At 47.7% G+C, this 20,480-nt stretch overlaps 9 non-coding genes across 9 annotated transcripts; all 9 read left to right on the forward strand.

Annotated features, from left to right (window-relative positions):
- The first annotated feature begins 838 nt into the window (after positions 1 to 838).
- Positions 839 to 1,034, forward strand: LOC142266186 (U2 spliceosomal RNA). Its single transcript, XR_012732323.1, has one exon. It is a non-coding gene; the product is annotated as a U2 spliceosomal RNA (small nuclear RNA).
- A 1,387-nt stretch (positions 1,035 to 2,421) lies between these two features.
- On the forward strand, positions 2,422 to 2,612 carry LOC142266152 (U2 spliceosomal RNA). The gene has a single exon (XR_012732292.1). It is a non-coding gene; the product is annotated as a U2 spliceosomal RNA (small nuclear RNA).
- A 1,387-nt stretch (positions 2,613 to 3,999) lies between these two features.
- Positions 4,000 to 4,190, forward strand: LOC142266153 (U2 spliceosomal RNA). The gene has a single exon (XR_012732293.1). It is a non-coding gene; the product is annotated as a U2 spliceosomal RNA (small nuclear RNA).
- Positions 4,191 to 5,577: 1,387 nt separating this feature from the next.
- On the forward strand, positions 5,578 to 5,768 carry LOC142266154 (U2 spliceosomal RNA). The gene has a single exon (XR_012732294.1). It is a non-coding gene; the product is annotated as a U2 spliceosomal RNA (small nuclear RNA).
- Positions 5,769 to 7,155: 1,387 nt separating this feature from the next.
- Positions 7,156 to 7,346, forward strand: LOC142266155 (U2 spliceosomal RNA). Its single transcript, XR_012732295.1, has one exon. It is a non-coding gene; the product is annotated as a U2 spliceosomal RNA (small nuclear RNA).
- A 1,387-nt stretch (positions 7,347 to 8,733) lies between these two features.
- LOC142266156 (U2 spliceosomal RNA) lies at positions 8,734 to 8,924 on the forward strand. The gene has a single exon (XR_012732296.1). It is a non-coding gene; the product is annotated as a U2 spliceosomal RNA (small nuclear RNA).
- Positions 8,925 to 10,311: 1,387 nt separating this feature from the next.
- LOC142266157 (U2 spliceosomal RNA) lies at positions 10,312 to 10,502 on the forward strand. Its single transcript, XR_012732297.1, has one exon. It is a non-coding gene; the product is annotated as a U2 spliceosomal RNA (small nuclear RNA).
- A 1,387-nt stretch (positions 10,503 to 11,889) lies between these two features.
- LOC142266158 (U2 spliceosomal RNA) lies at positions 11,890 to 12,080 on the forward strand. The gene has a single exon (XR_012732298.1). It is a non-coding gene; the product is annotated as a U2 spliceosomal RNA (small nuclear RNA).
- Positions 12,081 to 13,467: 1,387 nt separating this feature from the next.
- On the forward strand, positions 13,468 to 13,658 carry LOC142266159 (U2 spliceosomal RNA). Its single transcript, XR_012732299.1, has one exon. It is a non-coding gene; the product is annotated as a U2 spliceosomal RNA (small nuclear RNA).
- The last annotated feature ends 6,822 nt before the right edge of the window (positions 13,659 to 20,480 follow it).

Raw genomic sequence — 20,480 nt, forward strand, 5'->3', positions numbered from 1 at the left:
ATAGGCCAGGGTGCCACTCGAGGCCCAAACCAATTCTGGTTATCGCTTCTCGGCCTTTTGGCTAAGCTCAAGTGTAGTATCGTTCGAAAAGGTGGTTTAAGGCTCCGGCCACCTTAGTACAATGATGCAATGCACACTGGAAGGTTGCGCTTGTTAGTACTTTGGGAGGATAGTATATCCATCTAGAGGAAACCATGGCCCTACCAGGATCGAGGCTATTAGACTGAGTAAGTGTGGGGGTTATGGTGCAATGTGCCCCAGGAATGGACACCCTGGAGGGAGTCTGAACTTGCTAGGTTGGGACCCTGGTAAGCCTCAGACTCTGTCGCACGCCGCGCCTTGCCTATTCATACTTTCCAAGCATATTGCCCTATCCCGGCCTTCTGGCTAAGAAGGGAAATTTTTATAATCCCGGTCGGAGGTCCGGTCAGCTTTGGGCTGAGAAACCAACACCCGGTTGGAGGTCCGGGTCAGCTTTGGCTGAGAAACCAACACCCGGTTGGAGGTCCGGTTAGCCTTGGGCTGAGAAACCAACACCCGGTTGGAGGTCCGGTCAGCCTTGGGCTGAGAAACCAACACCGGTTGACGGTCCGGGCAGTCTCGGCTGCGAAACCAACGACTAGTAGCTCCCTACTCCACTTGGGTAAGATGCCTCGGTGGACGCTGGGAGCAACAACAAGGCTCAACCAGGCTTCGGCTTGGGGGAGCACCGAAGATCCCTGACCCTCGCTGTGGCCTTCTGGCTCGGAGGGACGGGGTTGATTTTTGGGGATCCTCTTCTCACGGAGGGGTCCACACGAATCCTAGCCTTTGCACTGTTTTTGGTGTGACTTCGGTCATGCATTTTTGCGGTGCTTTGGAAAGCTTCATTAAATCAAAAATCTGTTCTTATCAGTTTAATATCTGATACGTCCCCTATCTGGGGACCATATATTAAATGGATTTTTAGAACAGGGAGATGGAAAAAGAGCTTGCTCTGTCCACTCCACGCATTGACCTGGTATTGCAGTACCTCCAGGAACGGTGCACCCCTTCTTAACCCAGTTTCCAAAAGCAGAACTCAATTCACCTGATTCATATTAGCCCGATTTAATGAATTGGAAGAAAGCATACGTCTTCATATGCACCTCAATTTGGCCCATTCACTTTTCACACTTCCTCCTTTTGTTTTTTATCTTTCACACTTTTGACTTTCTTTATTCATCCAAATAGCAAACTCATCACCACTCAACCTGACCAACTCGGCTATGTCCCCGTGCTGCAGTTCTCTGTCTTATCTAGATCATTTGCAATTGAATGGAATAGATCCCTTTTGGACAAAGTGGATTCACCTGCTGCTGCAGTGACCACAGGTGTGATAACATCTAGAATTGGCATCTGGTGCGATCTCTCCGCTTCCACTCCAAAGAAAGTTACCTGTTTATTCCTATCATGCATTGGTTTTTGGGGTTTTCTTTGAGTAATGATGATCTCTTTAGTAGTCTGTTGGCGCCCTCTCCTGGAGGAATAGTTTGCTTGCTCTTGGACATTCTAAAAGAGAGGTCATGATAGACATTGAGCTTCTGAGCTCAATTGGGGACAGTCATGGGTGATGAATGTTTGCAACCTACTGCGAAGCCTCATACCGCAATATAAGGAACGTCAAATACTAAGAAAGGGCGGCCTATGAAAGAATTACTACTTTCAATAAGTACACTTAAACGGCTAATTGGGAATAGAAAAACTGTAAAAAGCCCTCTGAGAAAGCCCCCCTCTAACCTTTGATAGTAAGCTTTTCTGTAGTCTGCCTGTTGATGTATTTTCCGTTTGAACTGTGCACAACATGAAGAGACGGAACACTGGCGGCTTGTCACAATGCCCCCCGATGACATCACAATAGCGCTGCTGCCTAGAAAACAAGCTGCGCAGAAGAAGTTGTTCTTTGGGTGGGAGGGTGGGCTAGTGGAAGGAGGGGGCAATCTCTTTTTTTCCCGGGTGGTAGGGGGATGACAGGAGAAGGGAAGCGGGTGGTGAGAAAGGTACAGAGGGCAGGGTTTGGGGGCTGGGAAGGAAAGGGAAAAGATTAGGGTTTGGGGATGATGAAAGGGCTTTCTACGGGTAAGGATGGCAAAGGGTGGCAGTGACGGAAAGTCAGGCAACCTGTCCTGTCCGTCTTTTTGTATCGTGAATTGGAAAGACTGCAAGGGGGAGGGGAGTTGCTTGCGCCCTAAAGGAGGAGTTATTCAGATTCATTGCAGTGGGCGGCGGCTGCAAAACGCACCATTCTTCTTGTTTTGGCTCTGCAAAGCAGCCTTTTCAAGGGTTGGCTTGGGTGACAAAATGTCTTGTGTAGGCGTGGGTTTGTCTCCCTCTCGCTCTCTCTCCCTAAGATGTGTCCGGCATAGGCCAGGGTGCCACTCGAGGCCCAAACCAATTCTGGTTATCGCTTCTCGGCCTTTTGGCTAAGATCAAGTGTAGTATCTGTTCTTATCAGTTTAATATCTGATACGTCCCCTATCTGGGGACCATATATTAAATGGATTTTTAGAACAGGGAGATGGAAAAAGAGCTTGCTCTGTCCACTCCACGCATTGACCTGGTATTGCAGTACCTCCAGGAACGGTGCACCCCTTCTTAACCCAGTTTCCAAAAGCAGAACTCAATTCACCTGATTCATATTAGCCCGATTTAATGAATTGGAAGAAAGCATACGTCTTCATATGCACCTCAATTTGGCCCATTCACTTTTCACACTTCCTCCTTTTGTTTTTTATCTTTCACACTTTTGACTTTCTTTATTCATCCAAATAGCAAACTCATCACCACTCAACCTGACCAACTCGGCTATGTCCCCGTGCTGCAGTTCTCTGTCTTATCTAGATCATTTGCAATTGAATGGAATAGATCCCTTTTGGACAAAGTGGATTCACCTGCTGCTGCAGTGACCACAGGTGTGATAACATCTAGAATTGGCATCTGGTGCGATCTCTCCGCTTCCACTCCAAAGAAAGTTACCTGTTTATTCCTATCATGCATTGGTTTTTGGGGTTTTCTTTGAGTAATGATGATCTCTTTAGTAGTCTGTTGGCGCCCTCTCCTGGAGGAATAGTTTGCTTGCTCTTGGACATTCTAAAAGAGAGGTCATGATAGACATTGAGCTTCTGAGCTCAATTGGGGACAGTCATGGGTGATGAATGTTTGCAACCTACTGCGAAGCCTCATACCGCAATATAAGGAACGTCAAATACTAAGAAAGGGCGGCCTATGAAAGAATTACTACTTTCAATAAGTACACTTAAACGGCTAATTGGGAATAGAAAAACTGTAAAAAGCCCTCTGAGAAAGCCCCCCTCTAACCTTTGATAGTAAGCTTTTCTGTAGTCTGCCTGTTGATGTATTTTCCGTTTGAACTGTGCACAACATGAAGAGACGGAACACTGGCGGCTTGTCACAATGCCCCCCGATGACATCACAATAGCGCTGCTGCCTAGAAAACAAGCTGCGCAGAAGAAGTTGTTCTTTGGGTGGGAGGGTGGGCTAGTGGAAGGAGGGGGCAATCTCTTTTTTTCCCGGGTGGTAGGGGGATGACAGGAGAAGGGAAGCGGGTGGTGAGAAAGGTACAGAGGGCAGGGTTTGGGGGCTGGGAAGGAAAGGGAAAAGATTAGGGTTTGGGGATGATGAAAGGGCTTTCTACGGGTAAGGATGGCAAAGGGTGGCAGTGACGGAAAGTCAGGCAACCTGTCCTGTCCGTCTTTTTGTATCGTGAATTGGAAAGACTGCAAGGGGGAGGGGAGTTGCTTGCGCCCTAAAGGAGGAGTTATTCAGATTCATTGCAGTGGGCGGCGGCTGCAAAACGCACCATTCTTCTTGTTTTGGCTCTGCAAAGCAGCCTTTTCAAGGGTTGGCTTGGGTGACAAAATGTCTTGTGTAGGCGTGGGTTTGTCTCCCTCTCGCTCTCTCTCCCTAAGATGTGTCCGGCATAGGCCAGGGTGCCACTCGAGGCCCAAACCAATTCTGGTTATCGCTTCTCGGCCTTTTGGCTAAGATCAAGTGTAGTATCTGTTCTTATCAGTTTAATATCTGATACGTCCCCTATCTGGGGACCATATATTAAATGGATTTTTAGAACAGGGAGATGGAAAAAGAGCTTGCTCTGTCCACTCCACGCATTGACCTGGTATTGCAGTACCTCCAGGAACGGTGCACCCCTTCTTAACCCAGTTTCCAAAAGCAGAACTCAATTCACCTGATTCATATTAGCCCGATTTAATGAATTGGAAGAAAGCATACGTCTTCATATGCACCTCAATTTGGCCCATTCACTTTTCACACTTCCTCCTTTTGTTTTTTATCTTTCACACTTTTGACTTTCTTTATTCATCCAAATAGCAAACTCATCACCACTCAACCTGACCAACTCGGCTATGTCCCCGTGCTGCAGTTCTCTGTCTTATCTAGATCATTTGCAATTGAATGGAATAGATCCCTTTTGGACAAAGTGGATTCACCTGCTGCTGCAGTGACCACAGGTGTGATAACATCTAGAATTGGCATCTGGTGCGATCTCTCCGCTTCCACTCCAAAGAAAGTTACCTGTTTATTCCTATCATGCATTGGTTTTTGGGGTTTTCTTTGAGTAATGATGATCTCTTTAGTAGTCTGTTGGCGCCCTCTCCTGGAGGAATAGTTTGCTTGCTCTTGGACATTCTAAAAGAGAGGTCATGATAGACATTGAGCTTCTGAGCTCAATTGGGGACAGTCATGGGTGATGAATGTTTGCAACCTACTGCGAAGCCTCATACCGCAATATAAGGAACGTCAAATACTAAGAAAGGGCGGCCTATGAAAGAATTACTACTTTCAATAAGTACACTTAAACGGCTAATTGGGAATAGAAAAACTGTAAAAAGCCCTCTGAGAAAGCCCCCCTCTAACCTTTGATAGTAAGCTTTTCTGTAGTCTGCCTGTTGATGTATTTTCCGTTTGAACTGTGCACAACATGAAGAGACGGAACACTGGCGGCTTGTCACAATGCCCCCCGATGACATCACAATAGCGCTGCTGCCTAGAAAACAAGCTGCGCAGAAGAAGTTGTTCTTTGGGTGGGAGGGTGGGCTAGTGGAAGGAGGGGGCAATCTCTTTTTTTCCCGGGTGGTAGGGGGATGACAGGAGAAGGGAAGCGGGTGGTGAGAAAGGTACAGAGGGCAGGGTTTGGGGGCTGGGAAGGAAAGGGAAAAGATTAGGGTTTGGGGATGATGAAAGGGCTTTCTACGGGTAAGGATGGCAAAGGGTGGCAGTGACGGAAAGTCAGGCAACCTGTCCTGTCCGTCTTTTTGTATCGTGAATTGGAAAGACTGCAAGGGGGAGGGGAGTTGCTTGCGCCCTAAAGGAGGAGTTATTCAGATTCATTGCAGTGGGCGGCGGCTGCAAAACGCACCATTCTTCTTGTTTTGGCTCTGCAAAGCAGCCTTTTCAAGGGTTGGCTTGGGTGACAAAATGTCTTGTGTAGGCGTGGGTTTGTCTCCCTCTCGCTCTCTCTCCCTAAGATGTGTCCGGCATAGGCCAGGGTGCCACTCGAGGCCCAAACCAATTCTGGTTATCGCTTCTCGGCCTTTTGGCTAAGATCAAGTGTAGTATCTGTTCTTATCAGTTTAATATCTGATACGTCCCCTATCTGGGGACCATATATTAAATGGATTTTTAGAACAGGGAGATGGAAAAAGAGCTTGCTCTGTCCACTCCACGCATTGACCTGGTATTGCAGTACCTCCAGGAACGGTGCACCCCTTCTTAACCCAGTTTCCAAAAGCAGAACTCAATTCACCTGATTCATATTAGCCCGATTTAATGAATTGGAAGAAAGCATACGTCTTCATATGCACCTCAATTTGGCCCATTCACTTTTCACACTTCCTCCTTTTGTTTTTTATCTTTCACACTTTTGACTTTCTTTATTCATCCAAATAGCAAACTCATCACCACTCAACCTGACCAACTCGGCTATGTCCCCGTGCTGCAGTTCTCTGTCTTATCTAGATCATTTGCAATTGAATGGAATAGATCCCTTTTGGACAAAGTGGATTCACCTGCTGCTGCAGTGACCACAGGTGTGATAACATCTAGAATTGGCATCTGGTGCGATCTCTCCGCTTCCACTCCAAAGAAAGTTACCTGTTTATTCCTATCATGCATTGGTTTTTGGGGTTTTCTTTGAGTAATGATGATCTCTTTAGTAGTCTGTTGGCGCCCTCTCCTGGAGGAATAGTTTGCTTGCTCTTGGACATTCTAAAAGAGAGGTCATGATAGACATTGAGCTTCTGAGCTCAATTGGGGACAGTCATGGGTGATGAATGTTTGCAACCTACTGCGAAGCCTCATACCGCAATATAAGGAACGTCAAATACTAAGAAAGGGCGGCCTATGAAAGAATTACTACTTTCAATAAGTACACTTAAACGGCTAATTGGGAATAGAAAAACTGTAAAAAGCCCTCTGAGAAAGCCCCCCTCTAACCTTTGATAGTAAGCTTTTCTGTAGTCTGCCTGTTGATGTATTTTCCGTTTGAACTGTGCACAACATGAAGAGACGGAACACTGGCGGCTTGTCACAATGCCCCCCGATGACATCACAATAGCGCTGCTGCCTAGAAAACAAGCTGCGCAGAAGAAGTTGTTCTTTGGGTGGGAGGGTGGGCTAGTGGAAGGAGGGGGCAATCTCTTTTTTTCCCGGGTGGTAGGGGGATGACAGGAGAAGGGAAGCGGGTGGTGAGAAAGGTACAGAGGGCAGGGTTTGGGGGCTGGGAAGGAAAGGGAAAAGATTAGGGTTTGGGGATGATGAAAGGGCTTTCTACGGGTAAGGATGGCAAAGGGTGGCAGTGACGGAAAGTCAGGCAACCTGTCCTGTCCGTCTTTTTGTATCGTGAATTGGAAAGACTGCAAGGGGGAGGGGAGTTGCTTGCGCCCTAAAGGAGGAGTTATTCAGATTCATTGCAGTGGGCGGCGGCTGCAAAACGCACCATTCTTCTTGTTTTGGCTCTGCAAAGCAGCCTTTTCAAGGGTTGGCTTGGGTGACAAAATGTCTTGTGTAGGCGTGGGTTTGTCTCCCTCTCGCTCTCTCTCCCTAAGATGTGTCCGGCATAGGCCAGGGTGCCACTCGAGGCCCAAACCAATTCTGGTTATCGCTTCTCGGCCTTTTGGCTAAGATCAAGTGTAGTATCTGTTCTTATCAGTTTAATATCTGATACGTCCCCTATCTGGGGACCATATATTAAATGGATTTTTAGAACAGGGAGATGGAAAAAGAGCTTGCTCTGTCCACTCCACGCATTGACCTGGTATTGCAGTACCTCCAGGAACGGTGCACCCCTTCTTAACCCAGTTTCCAAAAGCAGAACTCAATTCACCTGATTCATATTAGCCCGATTTAATGAATTGGAAGAAAGCATACGTCTTCATATGCACCTCAATTTGGCCCATTCACTTTTCACACTTCCTCCTTTTGTTTTTTATCTTTCACACTTTTGACTTTCTTTATTCATCCAAATAGCAAACTCATCACCACTCAACCTGACCAACTCGGCTATGTCCCCGTGCTGCAGTTCTCTGTCTTATCTAGATCATTTGCAATTGAATGGAATAGATCCCTTTTGGACAAAGTGGATTCACCTGCTGCTGCAGTGACCACAGGTGTGATAACATCTAGAATTGGCATCTGGTGCGATCTCTCCGCTTCCACTCCAAAGAAAGTTACCTGTTTATTCCTATCATGCATTGGTTTTTGGGGTTTTCTTTGAGTAATGATGATCTCTTTAGTAGTCTGTTGGCGCCCTCTCCTGGAGGAATAGTTTGCTTGCTCTTGGACATTCTAAAAGAGAGGTCATGATAGACATTGAGCTTCTGAGCTCAATTGGGGACAGTCATGGGTGATGAATGTTTGCAACCTACTGCGAAGCCTCATACCGCAATATAAGGAACGTCAAATACTAAGAAAGGGCGGCCTATGAAAGAATTACTACTTTCAATAAGTACACTTAAACGGCTAATTGGGAATAGAAAAACTGTAAAAAGCCCTCTGAGAAAGCCCCCCTCTAACCTTTGATAGTAAGCTTTTCTGTAGTCTGCCTGTTGATGTATTTTCCGTTTGAACTGTGCACAACATGAAGAGACGGAACACTGGCGGCTTGTCACAATGCCCCCCGATGACATCACAATAGCGCTGCTGCCTAGAAAACAAGCTGCGCAGAAGAAGTTGTTCTTTGGGTGGGAGGGTGGGCTAGTGGAAGGAGGGGGCAATCTCTTTTTTTCCCGGGTGGTAGGGGGATGACAGGAGAAGGGAAGCGGGTGGTGAGAAAGGTACAGAGGGCAGGGTTTGGGGGCTGGGAAGGAAAGGGAAAAGATTAGGGTTTGGGGATGATGAAAGGGCTTTCTACGGGTAAGGATGGCAAAGGGTGGCAGTGACGGAAAGTCAGGCAACCTGTCCTGTCCGTCTTTTTGTATCGTGAATTGGAAAGACTGCAAGGGGGAGGGGAGTTGCTTGCGCCCTAAAGGAGGAGTTATTCAGATTCATTGCAGTGGGCGGCGGCTGCAAAACGCACCATTCTTCTTGTTTTGGCTCTGCAAAGCAGCCTTTTCAAGGGTTGGCTTGGGTGACAAAATGTCTTGTGTAGGCGTGGGTTTGTCTCCCTCTCGCTCTCTCTCCCTAAGATGTGTCCGGCATAGGCCAGGGTGCCACTCGAGGCCCAAACCAATTCTGGTTATCGCTTCTCGGCCTTTTGGCTAAGATCAAGTGTAGTATCTGTTCTTATCAGTTTAATATCTGATACGTCCCCTATCTGGGGACCATATATTAAATGGATTTTTAGAACAGGGAGATGGAAAAAGAGCTTGCTCTGTCCACTCCACGCATTGACCTGGTATTGCAGTACCTCCAGGAACGGTGCACCCCTTCTTAACCCAGTTTCCAAAAGCAGAACTCAATTCACCTGATTCATATTAGCCCGATTTAATGAATTGGAAGAAAGCATACGTCTTCATATGCACCTCAATTTGGCCCATTCACTTTTCACACTTCCTCCTTTTGTTTTTTATCTTTCACACTTTTGACTTTCTTTATTCATCCAAATAGCAAACTCATCACCACTCAACCTGACCAACTCGGCTATGTCCCCGTGCTGCAGTTCTCTGTCTTATCTAGATCATTTGCAATTGAATGGAATAGATCCCTTTTGGACAAAGTGGATTCACCTGCTGCTGCAGTGACCACAGGTGTGATAACATCTAGAATTGGCATCTGGTGCGATCTCTCCGCTTCCACTCCAAAGAAAGTTACCTGTTTATTCCTATCATGCATTGGTTTTTGGGGTTTTCTTTGAGTAATGATGATCTCTTTAGTAGTCTGTTGGCGCCCTCTCCTGGAGGAATAGTTTGCTTGCTCTTGGACATTCTAAAAGAGAGGTCATGATAGACATTGAGCTTCTGAGCTCAATTGGGGACAGTCATGGGTGATGAATGTTTGCAACCTACTGCGAAGCCTCATACCGCAATATAAGGAACGTCAAATACTAAGAAAGGGCGGCCTATGAAAGAATTACTACTTTCAATAAGTACACTTAAACGGCTAATTGGGAATAGAAAAACTGTAAAAAGCCCTCTGAGAAAGCCCCCCTCTAACCTTTGATAGTAAGCTTTTCTGTAGTCTGCCTGTTGATGTATTTTCCGTTTGAACTGTGCACAACATGAAGAGACGGAACACTGGCGGCTTGTCACAATGCCCCCCGATGACATCACAATAGCGCTGCTGCCTAGAAAACAAGCTGCGCAGAAGAAGTTGTTCTTTGGGTGGGAGGGTGGGCTAGTGGAAGGAGGGGGCAATCTCTTTTTTTCCCGGGTGGTAGGGGGATGACAGGAGAAGGGAAGCGGGTGGTGAGAAAGGTACAGAGGGCAGGGTTTGGGGGCTGGGAAGGAAAGGGAAAAGATTAGGGTTTGGGGATGATGAAAGGGCTTTCTACGGGTAAGGATGGCAAAGGGTGGCAGTGACGGAAAGTCAGGCAACCTGTCCTGTCCGTCTTTTTGTATCGTGAATTGGAAAGACTGCAAGGGGGAGGGGAGTTGCTTGCGCCCTAAAGGAGGAGTTATTCAGATTCATTGCAGTGGGCGGCGGCTGCAAAACGCACCATTCTTCTTGTTTTGGCTCTGCAAAGCAGCCTTTTCAAGGGTTGGCTTGGGTGACAAAATGTCTTGTGTAGGCGTGGGTTTGTCTCCCTCTCGCTCTCTCTCCCTAAGATGTGTCCGGCATAGGCCAGGGTGCCACTCGAGGCCCAAACCAATTCTGGTTATCGCTTCTCGGCCTTTTGGCTAAGATCAAGTGTAGTATCTGTTCTTATCAGTTTAATATCTGATACGTCCCCTATCTGGGGACCATATATTAAATGGATTTTTAGAACAGGGAGATGGAAAAAGAGCTTGCTCTGTCCACTCCACGCATTGACCTGGTATTGCAGTACCTCCAGGAACGGTGCACCCCTTCTTAACCCAGTTTCCAAAAGCAGAACTCAATTCACCTGATTCATATTAGCCCGATTTAATGAATTGGAAGAAAGCATACGTCTTCATATGCACCTCAATTTGGCCCATTCACTTTTCACACTTCCTCCTTTTGTTTTTTATCTTTCACACTTTTGACTTTCTTTATTCATCCAAATAGCAAACTCATCACCACTCAACCTGACCAACTCGGCTATGTCCCCGTGCTGCAGTTCTCTGTCTTATCTAGATCATTTGCAATTGAATGGAATAGATCCCTTTTGGACAAAGTGGATTCACCTGCTGCTGCAGTGACCACAGGTGTGATAACATCTAGAATTGGCATCTGGTGCGATCTCTCCGCTTCCACTCCAAAGAAAGTTACCTGTTTATTCCTATCATGCATTGGTTTTTGGGGTTTTCTTTGAGTAATGATGATCTCTTTAGTAGTCTGTTGGCGCCCTCTCCTGGAGGAATAGTTTGCTTGCTCTTGGACATTCTAAAAGAGAGGTCATGATAGACATTGAGCTTCTGAGCTCAATTGGGGACAGTCATGGGTGATGAATGTTTGCAACCTACTGCGAAGCCTCATACCGCAATATAAGGAACGTCAAATACTAAGAAAGGGCGGCCTATGAAAGAATTACTACTTTCAATAAGTACACTTAAACGGCTAATTGGGAATAGAAAAACTGTAAAAAGCCCTCTGAGAAAGCCCCCCTCTAACCTTTGATAGTAAGCTTTTCTGTAGTCTGCCTGTTGATGTATTTTCCGTTTGAACTGTGCACAACATGAAGAGACGGAACACTGGCGGCTTGTCACAATGCCCCCCGATGACATCACAATAGCGCTGCTGCCTAGAAAACAAGCTGCGCAGAAGAAGTTGTTCTTTGGGTGGGAGGGTGGGCTAGTGGAAGGAGGGGGCAATCTCTTTTTTTCCCGGGTGGTAGGGGGATGACAGGAGAAGGGAAGCGGGTGGTGAGAAAGGTACAGAGGGCAGGGTTTGGGGGCTGGGAAGGAAAGGGAAAAGATTAGGGTTTGGGGATGATGAAAGGGCTTTCTACGGGTAAGGATGGCAAAGGGTGGCAGTGACGGAAAGTCAGGCAACCTGTCCTGTCCGTCTTTTTGTATCGTGAATTGGAAAGACTGCAAGGGGGAGGGGAGTTGCTTGCGCCCTAAAGGAGGAGTTATTCAGATTCATTGCAGTGGGCGGCGGCTGCAAAACGCACCATTCTTCTTGTTTTGGCTCTGCAAAGCAGCCTTTTCAAGGGTTGGCTTGGGTGACAAAATGTCTTGTGTAGGCGTGGGTTTGTCTCCCTCTCGCTCTCTCTCCCTAAGATGTGTCCGGCATAGGCCAGGGTGCCACTCGAGGCCCAAACCAATTCTGGTTATCGCTTCTCGGCCTTTTGGCTAAGATCAAGTGTAGTATCTGTTCTTATCAGTTTAATATCTGATACGTCCCCTATCTGGGGACCATATATTAAATGGATTTTTAGAACAGGGAGATGGAAAAAGAGCTTGCTCTGTCCACTCCACGCATTGACCTGGTATTGCAGTACCTCCAGGAACGGTGCACCCCTTCTTAACCCAGTTTCCAAAAGCAGAACTCAATTCACCTGATTCATATTAGCCCGATTTAATGAATTGGAAGAAAGCATACGTCTTCATATGCACCTCAATTTGGCCCATTCACTTTTCACACTTCCTCCTTTTGTTTTTTATCTTTCACACTTTTGACTTTCTTTATTCATCCAAATAGCAAACTCATCACCACTCAACCTGACCAACTCGGCTATGTCCCCGTGCTGCAGTTCTCTGTCTTATCTAGATCATTTGCAATTGAATGGAATAGATCCCTTTTGGACAAAGTGGATTCACCTGCTGCTGTAGTGACCACAGGTGTGATAACATCTAGAATTGGCATCTGGTGCGATCTCTCCGCTTCCACTCCAAAGAAAGTTACCTGTTTATTCCTATCATGCATTGGTTTTTGGGGTTTTCTTTGAGTAATGATGATCTCTTTAGTAGTCTGTTGGCGCCCTCTCCTGGAGGAATAGTTTGCTTGCTCTTGGACATTCTAAAAGAGAGGTCATGATAGACATTGAGCTTCTGAGCTCAATTGGGGACAGTCATGGGTGATGAATGTTTGCAACCTACTGCGAAGCCTCATACCGCAATATAAGGAACGTCAAATACTAAGAAAGGGCGGCCTATGAAAGAATTACTACTTTCAATAAGTACACTTAAACGGCTAATTGGGAATAGAAAAACTGTAAAAAGCCCTCTGAGAAAGCCCCCCTCTAACCTTTGATAGTAAGCTTTTCTGTAGTCTGCCTGTTGATGTATTTTCCGTTTGAACTGTGCACAACATGAAGAGACGGAACACTGGCGGCTTGTCACAATGCCCCCCGATGACATCACAATAGCGCTGCTGCCTAGAAAACAAGCTGCGCAGAAGAAGTTGTTCTTTGGGTGGGAGGGTGGGCTAGTGGAAGGAGGGGGCAATCTCTTTTTTTCCCGGGTGGTAGGGGGATGACAGGAGAAGGGAAGCGGGTGGTGAGAAAGGTACAGAGGGCAGGGTTTGGGGGCTGGGAAGGAAAGGGAAAAGATTAGGGTTTGGGGATGATGAAAGGGCTTTCTACGGGTAAGGATGGCAAAGGGTGGCAGTGACGGAAAGTCAGGCAACCTGTCCTGTCCGTCTTTTTGTATCGTGAATTGGAAAGACTGCAAGGGGGAGGGGAGTTGCTTGCGCCCTAAAGGAGGAGTTATTCAGATTCATTGCAGTGGGCGGCGGCTGCAAAACGCACCATTCTTCTTGTTTTGGCTCTGCAAAGCAGCCTTTTCAAGGGTTGGCTTGGGTGACAAAATGTCTTGTGTAGGCGTGGGTTTGTCTCCCTCTCGCTCTCTCTCCCTAAGATGTGTCCGGCATAGGCCAGGGTGCCACTCGAGGCCCAAACCAATTCTGGTTATCGCTTCTCGGCCTTTTGGCTAAGATCAAGTGTAGTATCTGTTCTTATCAGTTTAATATCTGATACGTCCCCTATCTGGGGACCATATATTAAATGGATTTTTAGAACAGGGAGATGGAAAAAGAGCTTGCTCTGTCCACTCCACGCATTGACCTGGTATTGCAGTACCTCCAGGAACGGTGCACCCCTTCTTAACCCAGTTTCCAAAAGCAGAACTCAATTCACCTGATTCATATTAGCCCGATTTAATGAATTGGAAGAAAGCATACGTCTTCATATGCACCTCAATTTGGCCCATTCACTTTTCACACTTCCTCCTTTTGTTTTTTATCTTTCACACTTTTGACTTTCTTTATTCATCCAAATAGCAAACTCATCACCACTCAACCTGACCAACTCGGCTATGTCCCCGTGCTGCAGTTCTCTGTCTTATCTAGATCATTTGCAATTGAATGGAATAGATCCCTTTTGGACAAAGTGGATTCACCTGCTGCTGCAGTGACCACAGGTGTGATAACATCTAGAATTGGCATCTGGTGCGATCTCTCCGCTTCCACTCCAAAGAAAGTTACCTGTTTATTCCTATCATGCATTGGTTTTTGGGGTTTTCTTTGAGTAATGATGATCTCTTTAGTAGTCTGTTGGCGCCCTCTCCTGGAGGAATAGTTTGCTTGCTCTTGGACATTCTAAAAGAGAGGTCATGATAGACATTGAGCTTCTGAGCTCAATTGGGGACAGTCATGGGTGATGAATAGTGATGAGCGAGTACTAAAAAGCTCGGGTGCTCGAAGCTCGGGCCGAGCCTCCCAAGATACTCGTGTACTCGGCCCGAGCAACGAGCCCAATGTTATCCTATGGGAGACCCGAGTATTTTTGTGAAATGACCTCCCGGCAGCATGGAGAAACCCTAAAAATGTCACAAAAGTCTCAGAAGAGTGCTCAAATGACATGGCAACAGCATGGGGAAGACCCCTTGAAGCATTTATCACTCAAAAGTCACAGCTGTGAACAATTTTGTCCGCGTTTTACGCCATTTTTACGGACTCACCAGAAAACCTTCCAAAATGACCCCAAAATGATTTTTCATGGCGGAAATGTTAAGGGCACATACCCAATAGTGAGATAGATCTGGTGTATGTTACTTTTTGAGATCAATACATGAAAGATTTTACGTGAAAACATTGTGTGGCACTCCGATGTCCCTGAGAAGAGACGTACATGAAGGCCTCTTGAGTCTAATGTGCCCATTTTGAGGAAGTGAGTCTTTGTAGTATTTTCCTTTGCCAGGGCAGTCCTAAATTGTGAGGTTCACCAATGCCCCTGCATACAGACGTGCATGAGGGCCTCAAAACATTAAGTGTCCATTGTCAGGAAGTGGGTGTATTATAGTATAGCCCTTAGGCAGGGCAGCCAAAAATTGGGAGGCTCCACATTGTCCCTGGGTAGAGACGTGCATGATGGCCTTTAAACCTGAAGTGCCCATTGTAAGGAAGTGGGTCTATTTCAGTATAGCCCTTTGCCAGGGCAGCCAAAAATTGGGAGGCTCCACATTGTCCCTGGGTAGAGACGTGCATGAGGGCCTCAAAACATTAAGTGTCCATTTTAAGGAAGTGGGTGTATTTCAGTATAGCCCTTAGGCAGGGCAGCCAAAAATTGGGAGGCTCCACATTGTCCCTGGGTAGAGACGTGCATGAGGGCCTCAAAACATTAAGTGTCCATTTTAAGGAAGTGGGTGTATTTCAGTATAGCCCTTAGGCAGGGCAGCCAAAAATTGGGAGGCTCCACATTGTCCCTGGATAGAGACGTGCATGATGGCCTTTAAACCTGAAGTGCCCATTGTAAGGAAGTGGGTCTATTTCAGTATAGCCCTTTGCCAGGGCAGCCAAAAATTGGGAGGCTCCACATTGTCCCTGGGTAGAGACGTGCATGAGGGCCTCAAAACATTAAGTGTCCATTTTAAGGAAGTGGGTGTATTTCAGTATAGCCCTTAGGCAGGGCAGCCAAAAATTGGGAGGCTCCACATTGTCCCTGGATAGAGACGTGCATGATGGCCTTTAAACCTGAAGTGCCCATTGTAAGGAAGTGGGTCTATTTCAGTATAGCCCTTTGCCAGGGCAGCCAAAAATTGGGAGGCTCCACATTGTCCCTGGGTAGAGACGTGCATGAGGGCCTCAAAACATTAAGTGTCCATTTTAAGGAAGTGGGTGTATTTCAGTATAGCCCTTAGGCAGGGCAGCCAAAAATTGGGAGGCTACACGTTGTCCCTGGGTAGAGACGTGCATGAGGGCCTCAAAACATTAAGTGTCCATTTTAAGGAAGTGGGTGTATTTCAGTATAGCCCTTAGGCAGGGCAGCCAAAAATTGGGAGGCTCCACATTGTCCCTGGGTAGAGACGTGCATGATGGCCTTTAAACCTGAAGTGCCCATTGTAAGGAAGTGGGTCTATTTCAGTATAGCCCTTTGCCAGGGCAGCCAAAAATTGGGAGGCTCCACATTGTCCCTGGGTAGAGACGTGCATGAGGGCCTCAAAACATTAAGTGTCCATTGTCAGGAAGTGGGTGTATTATAGTATAGCCCTTAGGCAGGGCAGCCAAAAATTGGGAGGCTCCACATTGTCCCTGGGTAGAGACGTGCATGATGGCCTTTAAACCTGAAGTGCCCATTGTAAGGAAGTGGGTCTATTTCAGTATAGCCCTTTGCCAGGGCAGCCAAAAATTGGGAGGCTCCACATTGTCCCTGGGTAGAGACGTGCATGAGGGCCTCAAAACATTAAGTGTCCATTTTAAGGAAGTGGGTGTATTTCAGTATAGCCCTTAGGCAGGGCAGCCAAAAATTGGGAGGCTACACGTTGTCCCTGGGTAGAGACGTGCATGAGGGCCTCAAAACATTGTTCCCATTGCAAAGGAGCGGGTCTCCTGTCGTTGTAATGTCCATTCTGCAAAGAATGGGCGAAAAAATTTACCACTGGGGGTATACCTGAAACAAAGACCTAACTATTGTAACGGTCATCATGATGGCGCATGAGGAGAAGGAGGAGCAGTCCAGCGATTATCCAAAGTCGAGAAGTGTACCCATGGGTGAGTGGAGGTACATGGCAAACTTTAAATTCCGCTCTCATTTGCTGGTGGTGTGGTGAAGTCTGGCCCAATCCAACCCTTGTTCATCTTTATCAGAGTCAGCCTGTCAGCATTTTCAGTTGACAGGCGGGTGCGTTTATCTGTAATGATTCCACCTGCGGCACTAAAAACACGCTCTGACAAAACGCTAGCAGCAGGGCAGGCCAGGACTTCCAAGGCGTAGAGAGCCAATTCATGCCACGTGTCCAGCTTGGATACCCAATAATTGTAAGGCACAGAGGAATGTCGGAGTACAGTTGTTCGATCTGCAAGGTACTCCTTCAGCATCTGGGCAAACTTAGGATTTCTTGTGGCACTACCCCGCACCTCAGGGGCTGTGGTACGTGAGGGGCTGAGAAAACTGTCCCACATCTTAAAGACTGTTCCCCTACCTCTGGCGGATTGGACTTGTGCCTCTCTCGGCTGTACGCCTCGGTTGTCCACTGATTCCTGACCTATGCCGCTAGCGTTTTGTGAGGGGAATGCTTTGCCTACTTCCGTGAGTATGGCCTTCCGAAACTGCTGCATTTTGGTTGACCTCTCATCCACGGGAATAAGAGACAAAAAGTTCTCCTTGTAGCGTGGGTCTAACAGTGTTACCAACCAGTAATGATTGTCGGCCAAGATGTTCTTAACGCGAGGGTCACGAGACAGGCAGCTTACCATAAAGTCAGCCATGTGCGCCAGACTCTTAACAGCCAGGACTTCAGTAGCCTGACCAACAAGATGACTGAACATGCTGTCCTCCTCCTCCTCCTCCTCCTCCTCCTCCTCATCTACCCTGTCCTCTGGCCAGCCACGCTGAATCGAGGATATGACTGGTGTGCATGTCATATCCTCAATTTGGCCGGAGAGTTGCTCCATGTCTTCATCCTCCTCCTCGTCATAGTCCTCCACTGCACGTTGTGATGAGACGAGGCTGGGCTGTGTGTTATCACCCACACCCACTACTGTTTCTTGCTGCAACTCATCGCGCTCCGCCTGCAATGCATCATGTTTGTTTTTCAAAAGGGACCGTTTTAGAAGGCAGAGTAGCGGTATGGTGACGCTAATAATGGCGTCATCACCACTCACCATCTTGGTGGAGTCCTCAAAGTTTTGGAGGATGGTACATAGGTCTGACATCCATCTCCACTCCTCAGGTGTTATGTGTGGAGTTTGACCCATTTCCCGACGGCTTAGGTGATGCAGGTACTCAACAACTGCCCTCTTCTGCTCACATATCCTGACCAACATGTGCAGAGTTGAATTCCAACGCGTGGGGACATCACACACCAGTCTGTGAGCCGGAAGATGCAAACGGCGCTGAAAGCCGGCAAGGCCGGCTGAAGCAGTAGGTGACTTTCGAAAATGTGCAGACAGGCGGCGAACTTTTACCAGCAGATCAGACAGCTCTGGGTATGACTTTATAAACCGCTGAACCACGAGGTTGAGCACATGGGCCACGCATGGAACATGTGTCAGCTGGCCTCGCCTCAAAGCCGCCACCAGGTTCCGGCCATTGTCACAAACGACCTTTCCTGGCTTTAGGTTCAGAGGTGTGAGCCAGTGATCTGCCTGCTGTTTCAGAGCTGTCCACAGCTCTTCTGCATTGTGGGGTTTGTCACCTATGCAGATTAGCTTCAGCACAGCCTGTTGCCGCTTCGCCGAGGCAGTGCTGCAGTGCTTCCAGCTTGTGACTGGTGTGGAGGGCACAGTGGATGAGGATGCGCAGGAGGAGGAGGAGGCTGAAGAGCATGACATTCCGGAGCTGTAGAGTGTGGGTGAAACACTGACTGAGGTAGGGCCTGCAAACCTTGGTGTGGGAAGGACGTGTTCCGTCCCTCGCTCAGACTGGGTCCCAGCTTCCACAATATTAACCCAGTGTGCCGTCAACGAGATGTAGCGGCCTTGCCCACAAGCACTTGTCCACGTGTCTGTGGTTAGGTGGACTTTGGGTGAAACAGCGTTGTTCAGGGCACGTGTGATGTTTTGTGACACGTGGTTATGCAACGCGGGGACGGCACACCGGGAGAAATAGTGGCGGCTGGGGACCGAGTAACGTGGGACAGCTGCCGCCATCAGGTCACGGAATGCTTCTGTCTCCACCAGCCTAAAAGGCAACATTTCCAGCGCAAGCAGTCGCGAAATGTTAGCATTTAGAACTGTGGCATGTGGGGTGTTGGCAGTGTATTTGCGCCTGCGTTCAAAGGTTTGCTGAATGGATAACTGAACGCTGCGCTGGGACAAGGACGTGCTTGATGATGGTGTTCTTTCTGCGTAGGCAACTGCAGGTGCAGGAGTGGAGGAGGCTTGTTCGCAGGCAGCATGGACAGAGGATTGGCTCGCATGCACAACCAGCGAAGACGTAGCAGTGACATCAGCAAGCACTGCTCCTCGACTCTGTTGTACTTCCCACAAAGTCGGGTGCTTGGCTGACATGTGCCTGATCATGCTGGTGGTGGTCAGGCTGCTAGTTTTGGTACCCCTGCTGATGCTGGCACGGCAGGTGTTGCAAATGGCCTTTTTTGAATCATCTGGATCCAACTTAAAAAACTGCCAGACTCGTGAAGACCTAACATTTGTACAGGCACCTTGTGTCGTCGTGTTGTTACGGGGAACGGTTGCCTGACTTCTGCCTGGGACCACCACCCTGCTTCTTACTGCCTGTTGTGATGCTACGCCTCCCTCCCCCTGTGCACTGCTGTCCTCGCTCTGCATATCCTCCTGCCAGGTTGGGTCAGTTACTGGATCATCCACCACGTCGTCTTCCTCTTCCGCACCCTGCTCCTCCTCCTGACTTGCTGACAATTGTGTCTCATCATCGTCCACCACTTGTTGAGACACGTTGCCAACTTCGTGAGAACGTGGCTGCTCAAATATTTGGCTATCTGTACAGACGATCTCCTCATGACCCACTTCAATATGAGCTGGCGAGAGGCCAGAATGTGTGAATGGAAACGTGAACAGCTCTTCCGAGTGTCCAAGTGTGGGATCATTAATGTCCGAGGAGGACGTGTACTCAGCCTGGTGGTAGGAAGGAGGATCAGGTTCAGAAATGTGCGGTGCAGTATCACGGCTACTGACACTTGACCGTGTGGAAGACAGAGTGTTTGTGGTGGTGCCAATCTGACTGGAAGCATTATCCGCTATCCAACTAACAACCTGTTGACACTGGTCTTGGTTCAAGAGCGGTGTACTGCTGCGGTCCCCAAGAATTTGGGACAGGACGTGCGAGCGACTAGATGTGGCCCTTTGTTGTGGCGAAATTAGAGCTTGCCCACGACCTCGGCCTCTGCCTGCACCACCATCACGTCCACTTCCTTGTTCCTTGCCAATGCCCTTGCGCATTTTGCAATGCTGTGCACTGCTGACGTGTATATTCACTACTTGTGCGTTATATCAAAGTTTCTGGAAATTGCACACCAGTGCACCTGTACGCTGCCACCAACAGGCACACACGTGCGGTTTTAAAAACCAAGCACGGACGCAATAATAACCTAACACAGGTTTTAGGAGCAAAAATTAAGAACTCTGACACTATCAGCCACTGCTGACTGACGTGTATTATACACTACACTTGTGCGTTATATAATAGTTTGGTAAACGCACACCAGTGCACCTGTACGCTGCCACCAACAGGCACACACGTGCGGTTTTAAAAACCAAGCACGGACGCAATAATAACCTAACACAGGTTTTAGGAGCAAAAATTAAGAACTCTGACACTATCAGCCACTGCTGACTGACGTGTATTATACACTACACTTGTGCGTTATATAATAGTTTGGTAAACGCACACCAGTGCACCTGTACGCTGCCACCAACAGGCACACACGTGCGGTTTTAAAAACCAAGCACGGACGCAATAATAACCTAACACAGGTTTTAGGAGCAAAAATTAAGAACTCTGACAC

The sequence above is a fragment of the Anomaloglossus baeobatrachus genome, unplaced genomic scaffold (assembly GCF_048569485.1).
Source record: "Anomaloglossus baeobatrachus isolate aAnoBae1 unplaced genomic scaffold, aAnoBae1.hap1 Scaffold_2825, whole genome shotgun sequence".
Lineage (NCBI taxonomy): Eukaryota > Metazoa > Chordata > Amphibia > Anura > Aromobatidae > Anomaloglossus > Anomaloglossus baeobatrachus.